The sequence below is a fragment of the Thermobia domestica genome, chromosome 3, assembly GCF_964235325.1.
Source record: "Thermobia domestica chromosome 3, izTheDome1.hap1.1, whole genome shotgun sequence".
Lineage (NCBI taxonomy): Eukaryota > Metazoa > Arthropoda > Insecta > Zygentoma > Lepismatidae > Thermobia > Thermobia domestica.
Window position 1 is genome coordinate 94,755,322 of NC_137456.1, and position 24,250 is coordinate 94,779,571.

General features: G+C 34.4%; 1 protein-coding gene across 2 annotated transcripts in view; it reads left to right on the forward strand.

Moving 5' to 3' along the window:
* Positions 1-673: 673 nt before the first annotated feature.
* The window catches only part of Helz (Helicase with zinc finger), an 80,740-nt gene continuing 57,163 nt past the window's right edge, over positions 674-24,250 (forward strand). The window contains exon 1 of one of the 2 annotated variants that reach the window (XM_081751300.1): positions 674-825. The gene's annotated coding sequence lies outside the window, so the exon portion shown is untranslated. The other variant, XM_081751301.1, reaches the window with a different exon arrangement.

Below are 24,250 nucleotides of genomic sequence, written 5' to 3' on the forward strand. Positions count from 1 at the left end.
ACCGTATGAACTGTGAACTGAAAATTAAAGTTAGATAGGAAAAAAATGTCATTATATCCCATTTACTTTTTTAATATTTTGGGGGCCCCTACAAAACTGGCGCCTTAAGCTATAGCTTGTTATGTGTAAATCTGGTACTGGTTGTTTTTTTTTAACTGGTTTTCAAGCATTACATTAAACTATATTGTTGTGTTTTAAAATTATCAGTAGTTAATTCTGTTTTTGTATTCTAAACATCTGATAATTAAGTTATTTTTTAAGTTTTAAATATTTATTTTCCTATGCGTCCGGGCCCTCCCAAAGGCTCTCGGGCCCTCGGCAATCGCCGAGCAGCCGAACTAGCCAGACCGGCACTGATACGTAAAAAATGAAACTTAAATAATAATAATAATAATTAATCAATCTGACCTCGGTAAAAACATCACAAAGTATAGAACAATCTTTTGTTTATTCTCAGACTTTCATAATATTTTTCTTTATTAGTAATAATCATTAATATCTTGCGCGTGATCATAAAAGTAGCACTAGGGTGGGGTGGGGATCATATGTAATGTATTACTCACAGACAAATTACTTCTAGCGTGTTGCTAAACAAGACAATAGCAACAGCTGTTACTATGGCTACTGTCACATGACGTTGAATTGACCAATAATCTAGTTCCACATGCGTTTGTGGCGACATCTAGATGGCGATTTATTACAATGAGAGAGGGAAATCCATCGAGAACAAATGACAGTCTAGCAGTGTTGTCGAGGGAGGAATTCGTGGAATGATGGGTGTTTATTGTTTATAATTCAGTGTCAAACGAGTGAATGCATTCTTAGGTGAGCATAGAGAACTACAAGTAGTTAGTTTAATATTTAGTTTCTTAAATTAAACATACAGCGAATTATTCCTCCATTGTGCAGTATTACGTGTTTGAAGATGGCGTCTTAAAGAAGAGTCCGACAGTTTGACTGATTATCCATTTTTTAAGATCCCGCAGGTTTGTTAGTATTACAGTATGCAAATCAAACGTGTAATAAAGGCTAGAATAGTTTTAGGTATTTACAAGAGATGGATTGGAAGCAAATTATGGGAATTAGAGTATAGAAATATTACAAGGACAAAGTGTTTCCTGGATATTGTGTGAAAACAATATTTTATTTTTATCGGTAGAATTTGAACAAGGAAACAGTGGTGAGGTCTAAAGTGTAAAGGTAGTTATAATTTTGTAGTGTAATCGAGTAAATTATATAGTTCGAATGTAAGGGGCGTTGTCCTTTGAACGTACACAATAGTCCCGGAAATGAAGGAGAATTAATAGATATCCCGGATTGAGTTCCGAATGACTTACTGGGAACTATTTTATTTTATAAGGGCATACTTATAGTCTTGAAATGTGAACTAGTAGCAGGAAACGCGCTCTTATGTCCTAGTATTTTTTTAAAGGGAGGAGTTGCATTAATGACTGCAGTTTCACTTGAGGGTGACTGAGTATAAAACACGAAGAAAGTTAAAAACGCAAAACCAGCCTGTGGTAGATGGCCACTAAAAACACATTTAATGAAATCAGAGCAGGACCGCAGAAAGGGGGGCTGAGCAGCAACTATGTGATTTCGTAGGGAGCAGACGCGTCAACGATGATGGGTATGCGTATAGACTACATATGACAACTGACTTACAGTATCATCGATTGAAGTTTTCACCAATTCTGTCTTCTTTTTTCTGCGTCTTTTCACCACAGTTTCTTTCTTTTATTTCACGTCTTACTTTACCGCATACCAGGTTAACCCTTTGGGGATTTATAGTACGAATCTGTACTATGAAGTGGGGTTGTGTTTAAGCGCTTAAGGTCATATAACACGTATTGAAACCGGGTTTATTTTTTATTGGGCAAGTCAAGCGTGGACCGAAGAACACCCTAAATGCGTTTTGGAACCGGATGATCAACTTGCCGGCGCCAAGTGGGGCCGTGTCTTTTTTTTTTTCTTAAGGCAAATTTCAAAAAAATTTCTTGTCCTTTTCAAGTTATCAGATTTAAATTTTGCATACAGATTAATTGCACCTTTTAGTATTTTTTTAAGATCCCTACATGAACCTGGACCAAAGGGGCGCAAATGTTCCGAGGGGTTGATTTTTTTTTTTTTTTAAAGAAAAAATTCCAGTTTTTCCCTAGTTTCCGGGTTCAGGTGTATGATACAGACATGTGAGTGATGCCGTTGGAAATGGCGCGTAATACTGAAGAAAATTACGTTTGAACTATGACGCTAGGCGAAATAGTAATGACTAGTGTTGTAAAAGCCTAAAAAAAAACGGAAATTTTGCATTAAAAAAGCAGTTTTTTACCGCTTTTTTCCTGATGTTGGAAAAAAAACGGAGAAATTGAAATTTTCGAATATTTTACTACATTAATTATGCTTTTAAAATGAAAACTGTTTTATCTAGTTTACAGTTGAGATCATTGAGTATTTATGTTTCTTTAATAGAATAAGGAAAATTTGTGGCAACAACTATATGTGGACTACTCATTCAAACACATTAAAGTTAGCACCGTGATAGAATGGAGCTATGGCTACAAAAGTAACTAAAATATAATCCTAGTTAAATTAATTAATATAGACGCAATTAAATTCATTTAAATTATCTTAAGTAAACTTATAAAGTTACCGTTTTATGACAAGGAAGTGTTAAAATAACAGGTCCAGAATCATTTTAGCTAATACCAGTATGTTAAATATATGTATTTTGGAGATATGTATGTTCCTTGTGCTGTGTAAAATTTCCGGAAATTTTGAACCCATTAGAAAAATTCTTTTGTTCGGAAATATTGGCAAAACTCGGAAAACATAATTTAAGACCTATTTTTTTTCGCCAGATGCTAGTTTTATTTGCTGCAACATGTCTGCAGCATATATAGAACGTACTTCGCTAGCAGGAAAAACACTTAAAGCAACAGCTCTTAATTTTAATTTTTAGTTTTCTGTTTTCTGATAAAAGTCCTTTTTTTTATTTGTATGTTTTTCGAAGCTCACAGATGACGAAAAGAACCCTAAAACAGGGTTAGCGGGGAAAGGTTAACGACACGGTCAAGTCCATTTTCGATTTTTGAGGTGTGGTCTATACTTAGATGTCGTCTGCTACTCCGGGTACTATTCTGTGTGCTATTCTGTGGTGTCATTTGAAACCCCCGTGCGAAAAGTGGGCGAGCCCATACCTACGTCACACTACTTCTGCTAGGGTTCTCGTCATCTGTGAGCTGTACACATACACCACACACATACTTAAATTTAAGCAGCGAAAAAGAATTTAACATGTGAAACTTCCGTTCGTTATTATTAAACAGTAGCAGAATACCCGTTCTTCGCCCGAGAAGAATAGGTTTCATTTTGGGTACAAAGGGCACCAAAATTGTCACCAATGAACTCAGGGACCCAGAAAACTATGAATTCGAGAATAGTATCAGTCATTTTCAAATACTTTTATATGTCACCCTTCGCCTTTAGGAGTGCTAATGCGGTCTGAATTTGGATTTAAACGGCATCGAAAGTGTTAATGTTCATCTCAGGACCCCAAAAACCATGCATTCGACACTAATATTGGTTATTTTCGATCATGTCTATATTTATCCCTCTGTACCCAAGTTACGAGAATGAATTTTGATTTAAACGGCATCGGAAGTGTTACTGTTTATCTCTGCAGCCCCGAAAACTGTGGATTTGACACTAATATATCGATCATTTTATATATATATATATATCCTATCCTCTTCCCCCAAGTTGCGATGTTGAATTTGAATTAAAGCCAGGGTGGGAAAAAATCATGATTTTTTTTTTTAAAAAGATCATTTTTGTTGATTTTTTTGATTTAAATCAAATCTTTTTCCTCGTATAATACAAGTCGCGAACTGAAGAAAAAGCATTAGGAATTAGTATTAAATGCTAATTATGCCATTTAAGTAAAAGTATTGGGGTTGAATTTTGAATTATCCCCAATCGTTAATCTATATCAATCCCAAGCAATGTTTTTTAATCTTTTAAATTATGATTCTTTTTAAAGGTAAATTATAGACTTCCAGTCAAGCAGCTACAGCATCATCCCAATTTATCCTAGGATCATGGTACATTCATAACTCTCTTTAGAATAGAACAGCTTTTGAAACGGTATCATTCACATTTTCCTATCATGTCCCCGAAGCGGGAAATTTTGAGAATAATCGGCATTAAAAAGAAATTAAAAAAAATTTAAAAAAAAAAGGCAAATTTTTACTTTGACTCCAACTGTGACTTCAACCGGATCACATGAATCGATTACAATTACTAACACAGTGAAAGTAATGTACGATGTTAAGAATTATACTATAAGTACAAGGGCCACAATGTTACTATACGATGTTAAGAATTATACTATAAGTACAAGGGCCACAATGTTACTATACGAAGTTAAGAATTATACTATAAGTACAAGGGCCGCAATGTTACTAAACATCAATTCAGGTGAAGCGGTGACTATGAATTTTGAGATCTAAATGGGGGGATACCGCCCCCCAACCCCCCCGCTCAAGTACCATAAAAACATCCAAAATAATAATAAATAATCACACCACTACTATAAAGCTAAGATAAGAAGGGAAAAATTAAAAAAAAAAAAAAAAAAAACACTCGTCTCTAATCATAAATCAGTGCATGACAAAGAAAAAAAAATTACATCTCAACAAGACAATAGGACAAGCAGCAGCAAACCAAATACTTTGCCTAATACTCAAATGCAAAACAAATCAAGAATAAAAATAATATGAATTAAAAAAAGAAAACATTCACCATTTCGCCATAGGAGAAATCTCATGAATAATGAACTCATAACTGCTGATTCCACACACGAAAAAATAAGATACCAAGAACACATGCACAATACTCAACATTACTGAAAAATGTTCCTTTCCGCACACACGTCGTTTTATTAAACCGAGCACACTTGCTATTATTACAAACAAGAAACCAATAAACGTCCACTTTTAGAATACGTCGAAAATATCTTCAGTTTAGACCACAACTATGATAGGTTTTCTCTAACTCAATTCAACCAATTCAATTACGCGCTCCCGCATGCCACAAACAGCAGCACACACATACATGCACACAGAACATGTGACTACTAACCAACTACCATATGACTACACAGACACCTAGTGGGAAAAATATGAACTAAGCCGTCACACCAAAGGCACGAACAGTTCTAACAAGTGACTCACGCACAAACAGTTCCAGGAAGTAACTGAACCTATAAGAACCGATTAAAGTCACAGTTGGAGTCAAAGTAAAGACTTACCAAAAAAAATCTCAAAATCAACTAGGAAATACTAAGAGCTGTACTAAATGTGTATACAAAATTTCAAGATTCTATCTTGAGTAGTAAGGGTGAGGAAGCTTTTTAACAATGAGCTAAGAACATTCCCACAATGCCCCAGATGACCCGTATGTAATATAAAGATTTCCTCAGACATCCCTATTTATCCTAGAATCATGATTTGTACATTACTTTCTTCAGAATAAAACAAATTTTCAAACGGTACCCTTCAAATGTCTCCATCATGTATCTGGGGCGGGGAAATCACGAAAAAAGGAATTTTCTGTTAAAAATATCTTTTTTCTTAAATTTTTACCTCTGTGGACCCCTGCCCCTGTTTTAAGGCAGAGATCTGAAACAAATCTGAAAAGTACTGAGGGGTACACTGAGTAAATGTGCAAAATTTCAGTCTTGTAGGTGCAAAAGTAAGCCCGCGAAAAATAATATTCCCCAAATACCCTAGATTCCCGTATAAAACAGGATCTCAGGTAACAGTTTCCTGAGACATCCCTATTTATCCTAGGAGCATAGTACGTACATCATTTTCTTCAGAATAGAACAGCCTTTTAAACGGTCCCATTCATATGTCTCCATCTGAGGCGGGAAAAAAAGCTATTTTTGTTAAAAATATCCTTTTTGAAACATTTTTGCCCCTCTGGACACCGCTGTTTCCACGCAGAGATCTGAAAACAACTGAAAATTATAAAGGGGTGCACTGAACGAGTGTGTAAAATTTCAGTCTTCTGAATGCAAAATGTAACCCGCCAATAATAATAATAATACGCATAACAAAAAAATATATTTTTAAGTTTATGACGTCATCACACACTATGCCTCAACGCAGAAAGACATGGAAGCATATGTAACGTGTTCTAAAATGCCTCCAGTCTTGAAGAAAACTAAGTAAAAAGCCTTATTGGTACTTTTTAATCGAATAATGAAGATTCTACCCTATCACCTAAAAATAGGTTATGAAGATTAAGCATTAAGGAAAAAGTACAACAACGTTTATCAAAATGACACTTTTTTTTTCACAAAAGTTACTGATATTTGGCAAGGGCCCATTTTTTAAAACTCAGAACTAGCTTGCGACATGAAATACATAAATTTCGCCTAAAGTTATAAGATTTAAAAAAAAAAAAAAAAAAAAAAAAAATGTCAATTGTCCCCAATTGTCTGGGAACAAACAAACAGACACGTTCAAAAAAGAATTTTCGTCTTAAGTGTCGATGGTAATTTCTTCGTTGGAATAGTTAACGATTTTAAATCCCAAACCCAATGTTACGAAAAAGAAGAAAGCAGGATTGCTCCGTTACCTATTCTAAACGGGATTTTCCCTAATCATCCTCTGCATTACACTTGTTTTCATACTATACTGTACATTTGAATCTTATTGTATTATGATTATTAACTTCCATAATCGAAATAACAGAACAGAAACGGGATTTTACTTATTTTCGCTTTAATTTATTTCGGAATTCGATTTAAATCGACGATTTTTATTTAAAAAATCAAGTGATTTAAATCGTGATTTAAATCAGTCTGATTTAAATCAATCCACCCTGTTTAAAGCTTCATCGGAAATGCCACTGTTCATCTCAGCAACCCCGAAAACTATGGGTTCGACCAGGGTTGGCAAAAACCATGGTTTTTATTGAAAAAGACAAAAAAAAAAACAGTTTTTTTTTGTTTAAACCCTGGTTTTTTTGGTTTAAATAATTTGCTCTATGTATTTATATCGCATATGGACAAAAATAAGTTTGTTTCGCCTTGGTGTTATTATACAACAATCGGGTTACGCTGGAAGGGGTTACATAAGCTTAAAGCGAAATTCAAACCACTTCTCGGCTTACATCCGAGAGAAATTTTCCTCTATTTGAACTCGAAACCAGGATTAGCTGGCGATACGTCTGTCGACTCACTCACGAAGGGCTCCTGATAAAAATACATTGTACTGATCTCTTACATACTTGTTATTATAATTGTCAAGAGCCATTTCACAAGGACAAAAAAAAAAAAAAAAAAAATAAAATAAAATAAAATAAAAATAAATAAATAAATAAAATATAAAATTAAATAAATAAAAAATAAACAGTTGCACAAGTGAAACCATTATACAGAATTACATATGGACAATTTCAAAATACTGCAGAGTACAAAAGAACTAATTTAGTCCAAGTTAGTTTACTACAACTTTTAGTAGTCCAAGTTAAAGAAATGCAACGATTTAATTTGCATATCAGTAAGAAAAGTGAATTCAGATAGGAATTATTTAAATCGACTTTGGTTCTGACCCACTTATACATAAATAGATACCAAAGATATTTCTGATTTCAATAAATGCCTCTGGTGGGGTTTTGTATGACCCTCTCTTCCCCCCTTCCCCTAAAGTACGGCACTTCGATGTATTTTACCAACAGTAAACATTATTAAAACGAAACAATATTTAGAATTTTTCTTTGATTGCAATTGCATAACAATAATAACAAACTATAAAAAAATCACAAAAGAAACATTCATAAAGTTATAAAAAGAACAAAAGTTGCTTTTGTAGCATAATCTCTTTGAGTACTGAATGGGGAATTTAGGTGATGATAGGAGAACAATAGAAAGAAATGCAGAGATCTTATTAAACGCTTGCAGGGACATGGGTTTAGAAGTAAATGCAGAGAAAACTAAATACATGGAAGTGCGTCGGGACCGGAATACAGCAAACTATGGATGCGTTAAAATATTAAATAATACTTTTAATAAAGTGGATAGTTTCAAATACCTAGGATCAATATTAACAGAGGAAAATCATATTCACGGGGAAATTAAATGTCGACTAAAAGCAGGGAATTCGTGTTACTATTCGGTTCAAAATCTCTTGTTGTCGCGAATTCTGTCGAGAAATTTGAAGCTTAAAATATACAAAACGGTAATTATGCCTGTTGTTCTGTATGGCTGCGAAACATGGTAACTTACTCTGAGGGAAGAACATAGACTGAAAGTATTTGAGAACAAGATCCTGAGACGAATATTCGGACCCAAGAGGAACGGGAATGGGGAATGGCGGAAACTTCATAACGAGGAATTACGTAATTTATATGGTTTACCCAACATTGTTAGGGTCGTGAAGTCTAGGAGGCTTAGATGGGTGGGTCATGTAGCTAGAATGGAAGAAAGTAGAAACGCTTTCAAAGTCTTGACAGGAAGACCAATCGGAAAACGACCATTAGGAAGACTAGGCGCAGATGGGAGGACAATATTAAGATGGATCTCGCAGAGATTGGAATACAGAGTAGAAACTGGATGCAGTTAGCTAAGGATAGAAGTCAGTGGAGAGCTTTTGTGAACGCGGCATTGAACCTCCGGGTTCCATAGGCCATAGAGTTAGTTAGTTAGTTATGGGGAATTTAGGTCTGAATATAATACGAATAATAAATGGGAGTGAAACGTGATGACCCACAAATGTGTGTTCATCAAGATTTTACGAACACTTACACTTTTACAAACATTTTTTGTTTTTGGTTTAAACCAGTTTTTTTTTTTTTTTTTTTTTTTTTTTTTTTTTTTTTTTTTTAATCAACTGGTTTAAACCAGCCAACCCTGGGTTCGACACTAAGATCGGTAATTTTCAATATATATCCGCACTTCCTTCCTCCAAGTTGCACCTTCAAAGTGAAATGGTAAAATCCATCCCAGGCCTGAATCTCATCTATGTTGAAAATTTTTATCGAGACCAGTCTGGTGGTTCAGTTGTTAAGTTACAAATATAGTCACCTTGAGATATATATATATATATATATATATATATATATATATATATAGATTATATGATAGATAGATAGATAATTTGTTGCACTAGTTATTTAATGTACATAAAGTTTACATTAAAGTCTGTATTTGAATATTAAATAAAGGTAATTATATGTCTCAGAGCATGAGCATTAGTGAAATTTGCCTACTGCTATTTCTTTTAAGAAGTAATTTGGTTAAAATTAGCAAAATTTCACCAGATCAAAGAGCACATTAAGAACTTAGTTTCATTCAAGAGACCTAATTGTTGGAACAGAGAAACGCTTCATGATGGTAGATGTGTATGCAATTGTAAAAGTTCTGTAATTAATGCACAACCAGGAGTAAACGACTAAAAAGCACATAAAGGAAATGAGTGCAGAGTATTAATTTTCAAGAATAATTACAACAGTTTTATTTTCTAATGCTCCTTTTTTAAATATTCACAATATTGAAATTTCTCAAGTTACATTTTTCACTTAAAAAAAAAAAAATAATCCATTATTAGTAAAACTAACCTAATACAATGATTTTTGTTATTTTCCTAATTTTTCCGGAAAGAAACTAGAAAAAAAAATGTTTTTTACCAGCAGGTTTAAAATTTCTGGAACTTTTACATCACTAGTAATGACGCAGTAAATTTTAAGAATATATACAGGGTGTTTCAAAACAACACCGACAACGTTTGGCAGGTGATTCCTGACTAGAGATGCAAGGGCTCGGAAAAAACCGGCTTTTTTGGAAAAAAACTCGGTTTTTTCTGCTTCGCTTTTTTGCTTGGGAAATTTTGGGCTTTTTTCAAAATTCTGCTTTAAATTGATAAATCAGACTTTGTTTCGCTTCTCTATAACACATAAAGTCATTTAATTAGTGGTTGATGCTGATAATAATATAAAACCTCGAAAATAAACTATGAATTTCGAAAAGATATTTCAAACAATTTTTCTTCAACATATTTACATTATGAATTCCACAGGATTAACCAATGTATGTAATACGAATTTTTTAACCTCCTATATACAAAAGTAAGCAGAGTTGGCAAGAACCATGGTTGTTTTTGAAAATGCCAAAACCCCGTTTTTTGGGGGATGTTTAAACCAGGCTTTTTTGGTTTAATCCAGGCTTTTTTGATTTAGATTTTTTGCTTTATGTATTTATATTACATATTCACAGAAATAAGTTTGTTTCGCCTTGGTGTTATTATGCAACAGCGGGGGCCGGAAAAACTCCCATAAGCTTAAAGAAGTCCGGTCAGTAAATTTCTTAAATTGAGAATCTCCCGCCCTAGCCATAGGGAAAATCCCGTCATTACATGATATGTAAGACAATAACGGGAAAATCTGCTTTGCATGTAAAATTTAAAGGTCAACGTATTATAATCAGTACGCTAAAACTGAGGTATTAAATTACAAATTTAGTACGTAGATATCATTGAAAGTCCAATCCAAGCTAATGTTGGAAGTTACGTAAAATTTTGCCAATTTCTATCAATATATTTAAGCAATTTTGGTTTCTTTATAAAACAACAGGCATTTAGGCATGCAGAAATATACAATTTGGTTTCGTTTCGTATGTTTAGGCTTAACATCCTTACGTAATACCGAGGTTATCAAGGAGAAGACTTGCGCTTAAACTGACATCCGAACCGCTACTTGGTTTACGCATGAAAGAAGGATTGTGGTTTGACCGAGAATTGAACATGGGACACCTTGATTAAAAGGTGAAAGGGAAATAAAACTATTGCAGGTGGTTTGATATCTGGAAACGTCACCATGAAGTTCACATGATTCGCATTTTTCATTCTTTTTATTTATTTATTTATTTATTTATTTTTTGGTTTAAACCAGTTATTAAAAAAAAAGTTGGTGTAAACCAGCCAACCCTAAAAGTAAACACTTCTTTTAAAAAAGATACACAAATAACTAGCAAAATAGTATGTAGTATTTTTACTTCAAAATATTCCATACCCTCTTTTTGAAGCAAAATAAAATTAAAATAAAACATAAGAGAAATATTTGGATTTATATGATACACTTAAATGCTGCACATCTAGAGCTTTTAGTTCTGTATATTCTTGAAATTCTACAGTTAAGTTTTATATAACCACCATCACGGTTTACCCAATCCTCAAGTTTTCTGAATTTTTAACAAGAGGGATTCAACATATCATTACGGAACTCCCCCCCCCCCCAAAAAAAAGGACTACGGAATATATTTAAGTTAAGCTAAATACAACTGCACAACAAACATGACTGGGTGATTAGCTTTTGCGCTTCTATCGGTAAGTCCGGGATTCAACCAGCATTCGACCATTTTGACAAAGCTTTTCTTCATTCCATCTGTGAATGTAGAAATAGTGCGTGTACTGTGAGTTGGCCGACTTCCTTTCTTATTGTTTTTAAATCGTTATTATTACTAATTATCAGCAGTGACGGTTTAGAGAAGGTTAGGGGGCGGTCTTTCGGACTGAAGCCTGTTCCCTAAAGTTACGGAATGTCTGCAACAAACGAAATATCTATTAGTTATGCCTTTACTCATAAACTTTAAGCTCCCGTCAAGTAAAAATTACGAATGTATTAGTAAGAAAAAAAACATTCCCAAAATACTTTTGCAAATCCGACACTGATTCTCAGTATACAGTGATTTTTAAGGTTGTATCCGGAAGATTATTGCTAAATATATAAACGAAACGAAATATTAGTTATGCCTGTACTCATAAACTTCAAGCACCTCCCAAATAAAATTAGGACTTTCTAGGAAACGAAACAATAAGAAAAAACCCTCCTAAAGTACTTTTCTAAATCCGCTACTGATTCTCAGTATAAAATGATTTTTAAGGTTGTATCCGGAAGATTATTGCTAAATATATAAACGAAACGAAATATTAGTTATGCCTGTACTCATAAACTTCAAGCACCTCCCAAATAAAATTAGGACTTTTTAGGAAACGAAACAATCAGAAAAACCCTTCCTAAAGTACTTTTCTAAATCCGCTACTGATTATTTGTATAAATTGGTATTCAAGGTTGTGTCCGGAAAATTATTGCTAAATCACTTCACAGCTACAGTATAACAGAAATGTGGAAGTACGGCTTGACGGATATATTGAAAAACGTACGCTTTGACGGATAAATAGAAAAACTGGCAAGTTTAACATTTGCGCTAGAAGCTTGTGTACTAAAAGCTCTTAGAAATGAAACACGGATGACAAACTAAAATGATCTAGAGAAGAAAAAAGATGTCGATAATTCAAAATAAAGTTAAATGGCCTCTAAAATTGCCCTCAAATACTACATTCTTCATGTTAGCTTTAATTCGTAAAGCATGTGCTCCATCCATCTTGATGGTGAATTTCAGAGCGAAACATTGCATTTAGGTCATGGAATTCTTATCTAATTATAGAATATACTATAAGAAAGCTATTTAGATAGAAAAATCATGAAAATGAAAAAAGCCAAAATTTCCAAAATTCTCGTTTTTTTTCCCAAAAAAGCCGGCTTTTTATGTGAAAAAACCATCGATTCAAAAAAGCCGGCTTTTTTGCATCTCTATTTCTGACACCAAGACAAGACGAAAAGTATAGAATAACCTGGGTGCACAAATGCTTCCTTTCGGAGTTCTAGCCTGCCGAAAGCATGAAAAAATGAACTTTAAAGATCTATAGCTCCAAAACTATGGGACGTACCGTAGTCGGTTCAAGACTTCATTTAGGAACTAGTATGTACCCTATCCAAATATCCAAGTTTCAGAATCCTAAGGTACTCACGAAGCAATTTTTATAGAGGGAGTACGAGCATATTATCTGAAGTACTCACCAACTAGCTAGATAAAAATTGTCGCGAAAAGTACCGCTTTCATCGTTTCCACTAAGACGGTATGAAGATAATTTCTCCAACATATGTCCAATCCAGTTAGCCTTCGGACGAAGGATGTTTTCTAAAAGCGTCCTCCGCTCGTTTTAAAACCTCGTCGTTTGTTATTCTCTCAGTCACCGTCCTAAAGTATAAATATTAATGACTATACACATGGCGTCTTGTGTAAATATAATCGACTCTGAATACTTTAAAATTTCTCGTTCTGTTCACACAACGAAATTCGTTTCGTAATCTAGTACAGAGTGTTTAGATCTGAGGGAGCAATGACAGGCGAATAGCGCCATTTAAAGTCAATGTGACCTGTAATTTGAGAAGCGCATATTGCACACTAGTCACTAGAGAGTTTCCCCTGTGCAGAATTACATGGTCACGATGCTTACTTTACGTTGTTTCTATTTTACTATTTTATTTGGAGGTGATGTCCGCAGAAAAGTTTCTTAAATATTAATAGATCTTACACGAAATATTGGCATCTTAGCCTGTAACAAATCGTATTGATCATTTCGGCATTTTACTTTGGTGATCGTTGATTCCTTCCAAAGCTCCGAGCCTTCACAATCTGCTTGCTGTCACAAATCTTTGAATGTCCTCGATTTCCAATATGTTAATAGATTATGTTTTCTCTCAGTAGTTTATTTTCTCTCTCGCTAGCGCTCTTTATGTTATTAGTTTACATTCTAATTTTCGTTAGGTTAGTGTTGGTATAATTCTTCTAGCTTATCGTCTGGAAAAAGAATGGTATTTAGGCGTCTGTTACATTAGTAATTAAGAGTGCGCTATTAACTTCCGAAAGTACTTACTCTACTATAAAATGATTGTAATAATAACGAATTCATGGATGAGTTGAGTATGACGTATTTCCGCCATCACTTCCTGCATCGTGTTTTTTTTCTTCTTCTTCTTCGATGGCTTTCAAAGAAATCAGCTGCGTGAGGAACTTAATATGGTTATATTTTGCGTTGACTTATAAATACGAAGGGAGAATTACACTTATTTTTTTTTTTTTTTTTTTTTTCATTTCATTTCCGAAAAAAAGAATTTCAAAGATTAAACTGATCAAAGGTAAGGAAGTGTGTTTACAAGAAAATCTAGCCTATGCTTTCTTTATCTAGCAAGCGTATTGTTTGAAACCGAAAATGTGATTTTTGGAACCATTCACTGTGAGAACAGCGGAAATGACTTGACTCATCCATTCACCTTATATTCCTATGTCAGTATTTACTTCATTATTTTGAATGCTTCACTCGGGAATTAATTCTTAGGAACCAACACTGGATTAAATCATTTTTCAATAAGTGTTGTTCCTCATCGATTGGACGGGGGTCTCAGCTCGACCATTTCCAAAATTTGAATTTTGTTGGGAAGGTCCTGTATTTGTCTTTGACAGTTGTGTGCCAAACGTCAGTTCCATGTCTGCTTTGCTTGAGTGTATATGGCTTTTGAGAGAGATGCCATTCACTTTCGCTTCTCATGCGAGGGTGCAAAGGTTGCCTAGCGTTTGCCCAGGGATGTCGAAAATTGTGGTAAACAAGCACACTTAAACAACTTTTGACGCTGATTCAGAATATGATGCTAACTAATTTAAGCATACCTCAGTAGAAAGTTGGCAAAAAAAAAAAAAAAGTCTTCGCGTAATTGCCACTGTCCAGCTAGATCCACAGATATGCATTTTCAAAGTTGTTCAAAATATCGTGATGCAAATTTTGTATATTTGAGAGGACAATATCTGAACTGTAACCTCTCCAATCTTATTTTTCTTGCCACAGTTGGAAAGACCACACTTCAAGCCTTAGGAGCTATATAATTTAATTTTAGAACTCTATGTCTTAATCTGTTTTAAAAAATGTAGTTTTAAGTACTTGTGATCTTTGGAGAAAATATGTATTAAGTTTGTGTGTTCGTTGAATATAGAGCGAGGTAAGGGCATCGAAAATGATAATTTATATTGTGATGAACATACGTAGTGACAAATATGTATATAAGTGTAAAGCATAAACATTACATTAAAATAAATAGAAACATAAATTTGCGAAACGTACAATATAGTGAACAATCCGTTCCATTTTTGACTAAATAGGGCTGCAATCTTATCTTGGACAGATTCTTTATAAATGTATTGTTTTGCTGATGTTGATAGTGCGTCTAAGGTCGTTATATAATATCGATGACGAAAGTGCATAACCTCGTGTCTTCACTTTTTATGAAATTTTAGATTTTGGTTGCATTCAATTCCCACATTTGAATCTACGTGTTTGCAAAAGCTCGTAAACGAGAACCAAATAAAAAACGTGAAAAACTAACTTTTAAAACCTCGTATCCCATATAAGATAATGTAAAAGCAGAACAGTTTTTATTGCTCTCCTGAAAAGTTTGGTTTTGATGACTTACGAGGTTTTGCACTTCCGCTGTTGTATGTTGCTTTGGAATGCAACAGGTATTTTCAATATTTGGCCAATGAAAGAGCCAGCAGGACCATGGAAGTGCATCTAGCTGAGAAGGGCATCTTGTTGTTTATATGAAACTTCACATACATTTCCCCACTCACCAAAGATTGTTGTACATACATGCAACATACTGCCCAGGTCGTAAACTTGCAATTGAAATGACTGGAATTTCGTCATTTCTCCGTCATTCATAAAAGTCGTCATTCGTAAATTTCATCATTCATAAAAGTATTAAATATGAATGCTGCGTATCATTGGATAAACTGCGTACTCTGATCTAACTGGAAGCAATAGGCTTAAATTGGTGATCTTCTCTTGGTATTGCAATTGTATTCTTCCTGGGGAATCTTCCTTGATCAACCTGAATGTGTGTAATGTATTCTTATGTCACATAAAAACACTGTCTGGCATAAAAATATTGTCACGGCCGAATTTAAATAAATCGTGTGGAGTCAATATGTGGTCATCTAAAGGCCTATTTACGAGCTGGTAGCCTTTTTGCTGTTACAAGGAGATTTTCATTTTGTTCCGAAGAAATTCCATTCAGCAGTGATGCCAAAGTTCTCTTCATATAGGCATAAGTTAATGATATTTTTAAAATTCTTATTCCGAACAGCCGATTCATCACTAAAGTAATAAATGGTCTTGACTAGTCCTGTCTATGCTTTCAGATACTCAATCAAATTCATTAGTAAAGCCTGAACAGTGATTGTATCATGGCGGAGGCAGTTACTGTTCACACATATGTTAATATTCTGAAGTTTATTTTCACCAATATAGATGACAAAAAAATGCAATGTGGCCTGACCATTCTCCCAATGAAACTTTTGGACAAATGAGTAGTTCTCAGTAAAATCTATCAATATGATCACTTCATTATCTGCAAGATTGTCTTTGAAGTATTTAAAGAATAAACTTTTGTATTTTGACAAAGTGGTGGCTTATAAAACTGGAATTTGTAAAATCAGTTCTTTTGAAATCTTCAGCGTTTGCATGACATGTCTGCAATACGTTCTTGTCAGTATGAATCCATTGCTTGTATTCTATCATTTCGTCTGGACAATAGTCTTAGAAAAGATCTCCCAAATAAAACTCAAGTTGAGTTTTTTTCGGGACATTACTCACAACGTTGCAGCATACAGTCTTTTGATTCCAAACTACACACAGTTTTCGTGATTAGTGCCTTGTAGTCAGAACACATTCTGTAATATTAATGGAACATTATATATATTTTACAACATTTCAAAACGTTCAATAGCTTTTTGTTGTTGGTTTGCAAACCTTCTAAGAGGTTTTTTTCTTCAGACATAGGGTTCAAAATTAAACCATATAGCTCCGAAAGCTTGAAGAGTGCTCTTTCCACCTGTAGCAAGGAAAATGAGAATGGGAAGTGTACACTTGAGATATGGCCTTCCAAAGATACCAAAAGAAATTTTATCTTTGAGATTTTGACTACCTGCAAATCCATATCTTTGGACCTAGCTGGACAATGGTAATTTAATTTAATCCATACATCGACATCATAAGTGGGAATCATACATCTTAGTTTTGATAGAATTGGTGGATTGACAACATAGTTGTGTATTTAATGTGGACTCCCTGAAATGCGCAGAAACTTTTGTGTGAACTTTCTAGAGTTGTATCTATACTGATGTATACTTAAACTACTAGTTAGTAACACGTTATGAATTATCAAAAGTTGTCCATCATGTGTGCAAAAGACCAGGTTTTGATGTTTACTACAAAACACTATATATATATACTATTTGATTTTTCTTGTATTATAGGATTTATAATTTCAAATATTTTCAGTCTGCGTTCATCCCTCAAAAGTAAGCGACCATGTGTTGCACTCATACAGTACAACAGGTGTAGTTATCTTTTTACATACTTTAAGCTTCAAATTCTTCGACAGAATTCGCGAAGACAAACTAGTTTACACTGATTAACAACGCGAATTATCTGCTTTCAGTCCACATTTAATTTCTTTTTGGATATGGTTTTGGTCTGTTTATTTATTTATTTTTTTTTCTAGACATATGAAAATATCCACTTTGCCGAAAGTATTACTTGCTGTTTAATTTTATCCGTAATTTTCAGTGTCACCGTCACAGTGAATTTGCATGTATTTACTTATAAACCCAAGTCCCTTTAGAGTTTAAGGAACTTTTAAGAGTTTAAAAACCCTTTTCAGTTCTTTCTATTGTCCTCGTATCATCTGTCAAATTGACATAATCAGTGTCAGTGTAAGCCATAACTTGATGGGTGCCAGTCAGTTCAGGGCCCTGGTTGATATCTTGAATTTTCCGTATACCGTATGCCAGAATAACCCATCACAATGCTAATAAATATTGGTGTTACTTTTCCCCAATATTTTACAAATTGTGGTGATTTCATCACTGTCTGAACTGTGAATCTATACAACTTCGTTTTGAAATGCTTGTATAATAGAGTCTCCACTCACTTATGGTTAATTTTAAATCCCTTATTTTATTTGCAATAAAATTATACTCCGTTAGTGGAAATTATTTAACTTTGAAAATGCAATCTCCACACAGTGTAGTATGATGATGTCAATGTCTGTAAAGATCATTTTTGATTTCTTCTGCACACTCCTGTTTTGTTTGGAGCCTGCAGCTACTAAAGGCCAGAAAGTTCTAATGGGCAACAGAAAAGAAAACATTTTCTTCAACGTATCTATTTTTCAACTTGGTGATGCGGAGTATTTCGGTGCTGCTCTCATATATATATATATATATATATATATATATATATATATATATATATATATATATATATATATATATATATATATATATATAAATTCGATAAGAGACCTGATTATGAAACTGATCGTACAACTAACTTAGCGTATCATGCAATATCACAAAGAATCATTATAAAGAAAATCGTATACCGTTTAGAATGTCTTTATTTTTATTGTAAACTTATTTAAATGAAGTTGTAATAATCTGCGTTCACAATGTTGTAATTATCCGGATAATTGTTGAAAATAGTTCTTGAATGAAAGAGAGAAAGAAGAATCACAACTGAATATAAACTTTAACACTTTGGTGTTCATACAAATGAAGAGTAAAACAAAAATACTTTCACAAACGTGATATCCTTCCAAGCATTTCAATCAAGAAATTAATTTTTGAATGTTGCTAAATTTCCATTTTAATCCACATTATCCAAAAAGGGTATTCACAATTGTACGAGTAATTGCCTACACTTTATTATATTATCTTCCCTAAGATAAACAACCGGAACAGTTAGGCCTTCTTGTTTACTTGACAAAATTTTACACCAACAGTACTCACAAGTGGAAGAAAAATAGTTGAACATACACGAAATTGCAACATAGTTATACATACATATGACAAAAAAACAAAAAAAGCAACGTTGCCTATTATTTATGTCGATCACCTGACAATAGTTATAAACCGACGAGTTACAAAATCGTATACAAACCGACGACTGAACTCTTTCATCTCTTAAAGTACATCCATGCTACAAAGTTAGGCTAACTCACAGGGATTCTATTTCAAAATGAGATCTTCAGTTATTCAATACCAGATTATAATAATATTCGCTAAATCAAGGCAACGTCTTAAGTAACATACACTAGAAGCGAATATAGCCGTTTCACTACCAAATACAATATATCTTGACGAGAAAGAAGGTCGGAAAGAATCACACCGGAGGCCACGCTCCCCATTGACCGAAGTAAGCAACTATTGGTTAATTAGTGCTCCGTCGTAATACAGCAACTCGGATCTTACAGTAAATAAGCCTGTTGAAAATCTGTTATTTCACACAGGCAGGTGTATGGTCCTCGGAACTAACCGAGCAGTTGTTTCCTTTTACTGGTGACATTGTAACTTAATGTGTGTCCAAAGGCGTTGAAGAAATTTTACGTACACTACTACTACAATATTTTTATTACTTTTAGTGTACTACACTATATTACACTATATTTTTATTGTATTTGGTCTAGGAATTAATTCGTGCGGTTGGTACGCACACATTGAAGCTGTAGTACAAACACAAAATACATAAATACCTTAAGAAAAATATTGTCCATCGCTAGCCACCACTTTCGCCCATCTGTCAGGCAATGTACGGATTCCGTGGCGAAAGAAGTCCTCATCCTTGGAAGCGATCCAGTCAGAGACCCATGTTTCGATATCTTCTGAAGAAGTAAACCGCTGTCCAATCAAATCGTTGTTCATGCGATCGAACAAGTAGTAGTCCGAAGGAGCAACGTCTGGTGAATACGGCGGGTGGGGTAAAACTTCCCATCCGACATTTTCTAAATAGATTTTGATCGGTTTTGCGACATGTGGGCGAGTGTTATCATGTTGAACAATAAGTTTATCATGTCTGTTCTCCCATTCTGGTCGTGTTCTGGCCAGAGCTTGCTTCAAACGCATTAATTGTCGTCGATAACGTTCTCCATTCATAGTTTCACCCGGTTGCAGCAGCTCATAGTACACCACACCTTTCATATCCCACCATATGCACAGCATAACCTTTGCACAGTGAATATCTCGTTTTGGTTGTGATGGACCTGGTTCACCTGCTTTCACCCAGGCCTTTTTTCGTTTAGGGTTCTCGTAATGGATCCACTTCTCATCACCCGTAATAATTCGATGCAGAAACCCCTTTCTGCTCTGTCGTTGAAGCAGCAATTCGCAAATGGTTTTTCGTCTTTCAACGTCTCTGTCTTTCAATTCATGTGGAACCCAATGTGACATCTTTTGAATCATTCCCATGGTTTTCAAGCGTTTGGAGACTGTTGTTTGATCAACGCCTAATGCTGCTGCAAGTTGTTCCTGCGTTTGACACGAATCCTGCTCGAGCAATGCTGTCAATTCTTCGTCTTGAAATTTTTTTGGCTGTCCAGCTCGCTCTTGGTCTGCCAAGCCGAAATCACCACTTCTAAACCGTGCAAACCACTTCTGACACGTTCGCTCAGCTAGAGCATGGTCACCATACACTTCCGCCAAAATACGATGACTTTCAGTTGCACTTTTCTGCATGTTAAAGTAATGCAGCAGGACACCCCGCAAAAACACTTTATCAGGCACAAATTGCGCCATGTTCACTTAACTACAAACTGGTGTTGTTGACGCTTTAATCCACTGCCCTATACTACGAACGATACGCGATGACAGGGGTTTGCAACACATGTGTGGATACACGGAACTGTGGGACGCTCCGTTCGTTGCGCCATCTCTTGTCCACCCGCACGAATTAATTCCTAGACCAAATAGTTCTGTCCAAAGCAAGAATTTATGTAAGTAATTACTCTGGTATTCACTTTAATTTTATGCAAATGTCATAAATTATAACATATTCCTAAACAATTATTTTTCTCAATACAAAATGTACATCAGTTTAAACTATTGAAAATAATAAATTAGTTGCTTTTTTTATTTCGTTAGTTCAACTGTGTTTCAATAGGTTATGTAAGAATATTGATTAAATATAACAATACTTATCCCGCTTAACCGAATATCTATTAACCAAATCGATAAAACACCTTTGCTCGTGCACGATTTTTGTTTTAAAACATCAACAATGAATGTAATTTTAACTTACATTCACAATTAATCTGATTACAAATTAGCTTAATCAACTAATAGATTATCGCTTGATTTGTTGAAGGAATCTCAACTGGAAAGTTTCTTCCTTTCTTTCGTGAGCCCCACGATTAATGCTTCAAGGGTAATAGGAACGGTGATTATGATGATGAATGAAATGGTGGAATGAGGAAAGTGGAGAAAACGGGAGAATCCCGGAAAAGCTCGCGTACACGATATTTATCCACCACAAAACCCGCTTGACAAAACATAGAATAAAGGACCCTTCTGGAAAGCTTTTGTCACAACAAAAACCAAGATACGCGTGTAAATATTTATTTTGTATGAATCATGTTTCCTCAGTTCAACACAATAAAATATGACATACCGTCATTTTCCGTTATTTATCACAATTCAATAAGTAATTCATTCATAATTAAAATTACGGCTAAATAGAATCTACACGTGGTAAATTTACATTTAGGACTTAAGTCCTGTTCCTTAGTTGAGACATGTCACACACTGGGGAGAGCTGTGTAGGATATTATTAGACAAACCACCCGGTAAGCGAGAGATCGGGGAGTTGAGTCGTTGAGTCGTGAGAACTCCGTACACGTTTGCGTACTTTCCTTTTTTTAATTTCTTTTTTTTAAACTAAAATCGCGGTGTCAAAATTCAGGAGCGGACAGTACGCGGGTCGTCCAAAAAACGCGCAATTTTCAGTCACATTTTTTCGAAGTAAATTTCATTTTGAACTTCCTACATAATATCGGTAAATAATTAAATGAAAGCAAGTAAGGGCCACTAATTTAAACAAATTTATGGCATTTAAAATTAATGAACAAATTATTTAAATCTTACTTTTATTTTCTCCTCGAACATAATTTTCAACCACGTCAGCACACACGTGATATAAAGTCACAAACACAACACAATCAAATTGGTACCGTATTAGAAATACACAAGACGTAACTTGGATTTTCAAGCTATGATTTTTAGGGTGCGGACATTACGCGAGCGTATACGGTATGTTTTATTATTGAGTTTGTACATATTCTCCATTTAGATAAATTCTAAGAAGATTGTCGAAAGCGTGAAACAAGAAAGCGCAAATATATATATAAAATTGTCTGAATAAGGGGATATCCTATCATTTACTTTTTCACTTCCCGTGATTAGGAGTATTGAAGATACTGCAGAGGACCATTGTTTAACGATACTGAACCAGCTTCTTGGATACAAGGAAGAATATGACCTTCGTATGAAACGATGTAATGTCAGTGCAGGAAACACAAATAATCGGTGAATTTCAACATGGTTATATCTTTAGCGTGGAAAATTATATCGTGGAAAATTATTTGTTTTAGTATTTAACTGTACAAGTCATTGTGGCACAGAATTATCTTCACCCCAAAACGGTAATTTGTGTAAGTAATCCAAAAGTGCGTCTCTGTAGTTATGAAACATTGGAAATGAATGTGTTGCCATTATTAAATATTAGTCTTCGGGTGTTTATCAGTTTCACGCCTGCTTTCTGACTTTTGTGCCCCAGTTGTTTCGGACAGCAAATAATAAAACTAAATTATTGGTATTTCTCTGTATTATTATTATTATTATTATTATTATTATTATTATTATTATTATTATTATTATTATTATTATTATTATTATTTTGGTTAAATAGTTTGTGTTTCGATATGTTTCCCTTGTCAAAGAATAAGTCTTCAAATCAATATGACATCGCAAACTCAGTTTACGAACTGAGCAAAAATAAAGTTCACTTCAAAACAGGGTGGATTGATTTAAATCAGTCTGATTTAAATCACGATTTTAATCAAGATTTAAATCATTTGATTTTTTAAATAAAAATCGTTGATTTAAATCAAATTCCGAAATGAATTAATTTAAAGTGAAAGTAAGTAAAATCCCGTTTGTCTTCTGTTATTTCGATTATGGAAGATAATAATCATAATACAATGAGACTCAAATGTATGTAAGCACAGTATGAAAACGAGTACTATGTAGGGAACGATCAGGGAAAATCCCGTTTTAACGGGTTACGGGTGAACCCTGCTTTCTTCTCTTTGTAACACAGGGTTTTAAAATTTCTATTCCAACGGGGAAATCACCATGGACATTTAAGATGAAAACTCTTTTGTGTCCACGTCTATTTGTTTGTTTCCAGATAATAGGGGCGTATTTAGAGGGGTCCGATCCCCTCTCCGAAACAAACAAACAAACAAAAAAAAAAAAAGATTTTAAAATTGTGGGCGAAATTTATGTACTAAATACATAGAAGTTCCTCGGGATCGTAATACGACAAATTTTGGATGCGTTAAAATATCGAATAATACTTTTGATAAAGTGGATACTTGACCCCATTGCAGAACATGCCGCGATCTGCGATGTGATCGCAAAAAAATTGCCGCGCCTATGCAGGAAAAATTGTTAGAGGAAATAAAATAGCCAACAGAAAAGTATAAAAATGTGCCTGCAATGTATAGATGTCTTAAATGTACGAACAACTCGCATTTGAACTGTTTTTCACGTCACATAAAGCATATTTTTAACAATCACAAGTGTTTCTTCTGCTGGAACTGATCATCTTGATTTTTTTTTATTTTGGAATTCCTGCAGAAAATTTTTGACGTACAAACGCTCATCGCATAAAGACAAAGGAAGTTCTGCCATATGGAAGTCTAATATATAGGATCAGAAAACGATATTCACGAAGAAATTAAATATCGACTAAAAGCAGGGAATTCGTGTTATTATTCAGTTCAAAATCTTTTATCGTCGCGAATTGTGTCGAGGAATTTGAAGCTTTAAAATATATAAAACGATAATTATGCCTGGTGTGCTGTATGGTTGTGAAACATGGTCGCTTACGCTGAGGGAAGAACGCAGACTGAAAGTATTTGAGAATAAAATCCTGAAACGAATATTCGGAACCAAAAGGAACGGAAATGAGGAATGGCGAAAACTTCATGATGAGGAACTGCATAATTTATACCGTTCACCAAACATTGTTAGGGTCACCAAATCTTGGAGGTTCAGGTGGGCAGGACATATAGCGAGAATGGAAGAAAGTAGGAACGCTTTCAAAGTTTTAATTGGAAGTCCAATCGGAAAACGACCATTAGGAAGACCTAGGCGCAGATGGAAGGACAATATTAAGATGGATCTCGCAGAAAGAAGAATACAAAATATAAACTGGATTCAGTTGACTAAGGATAG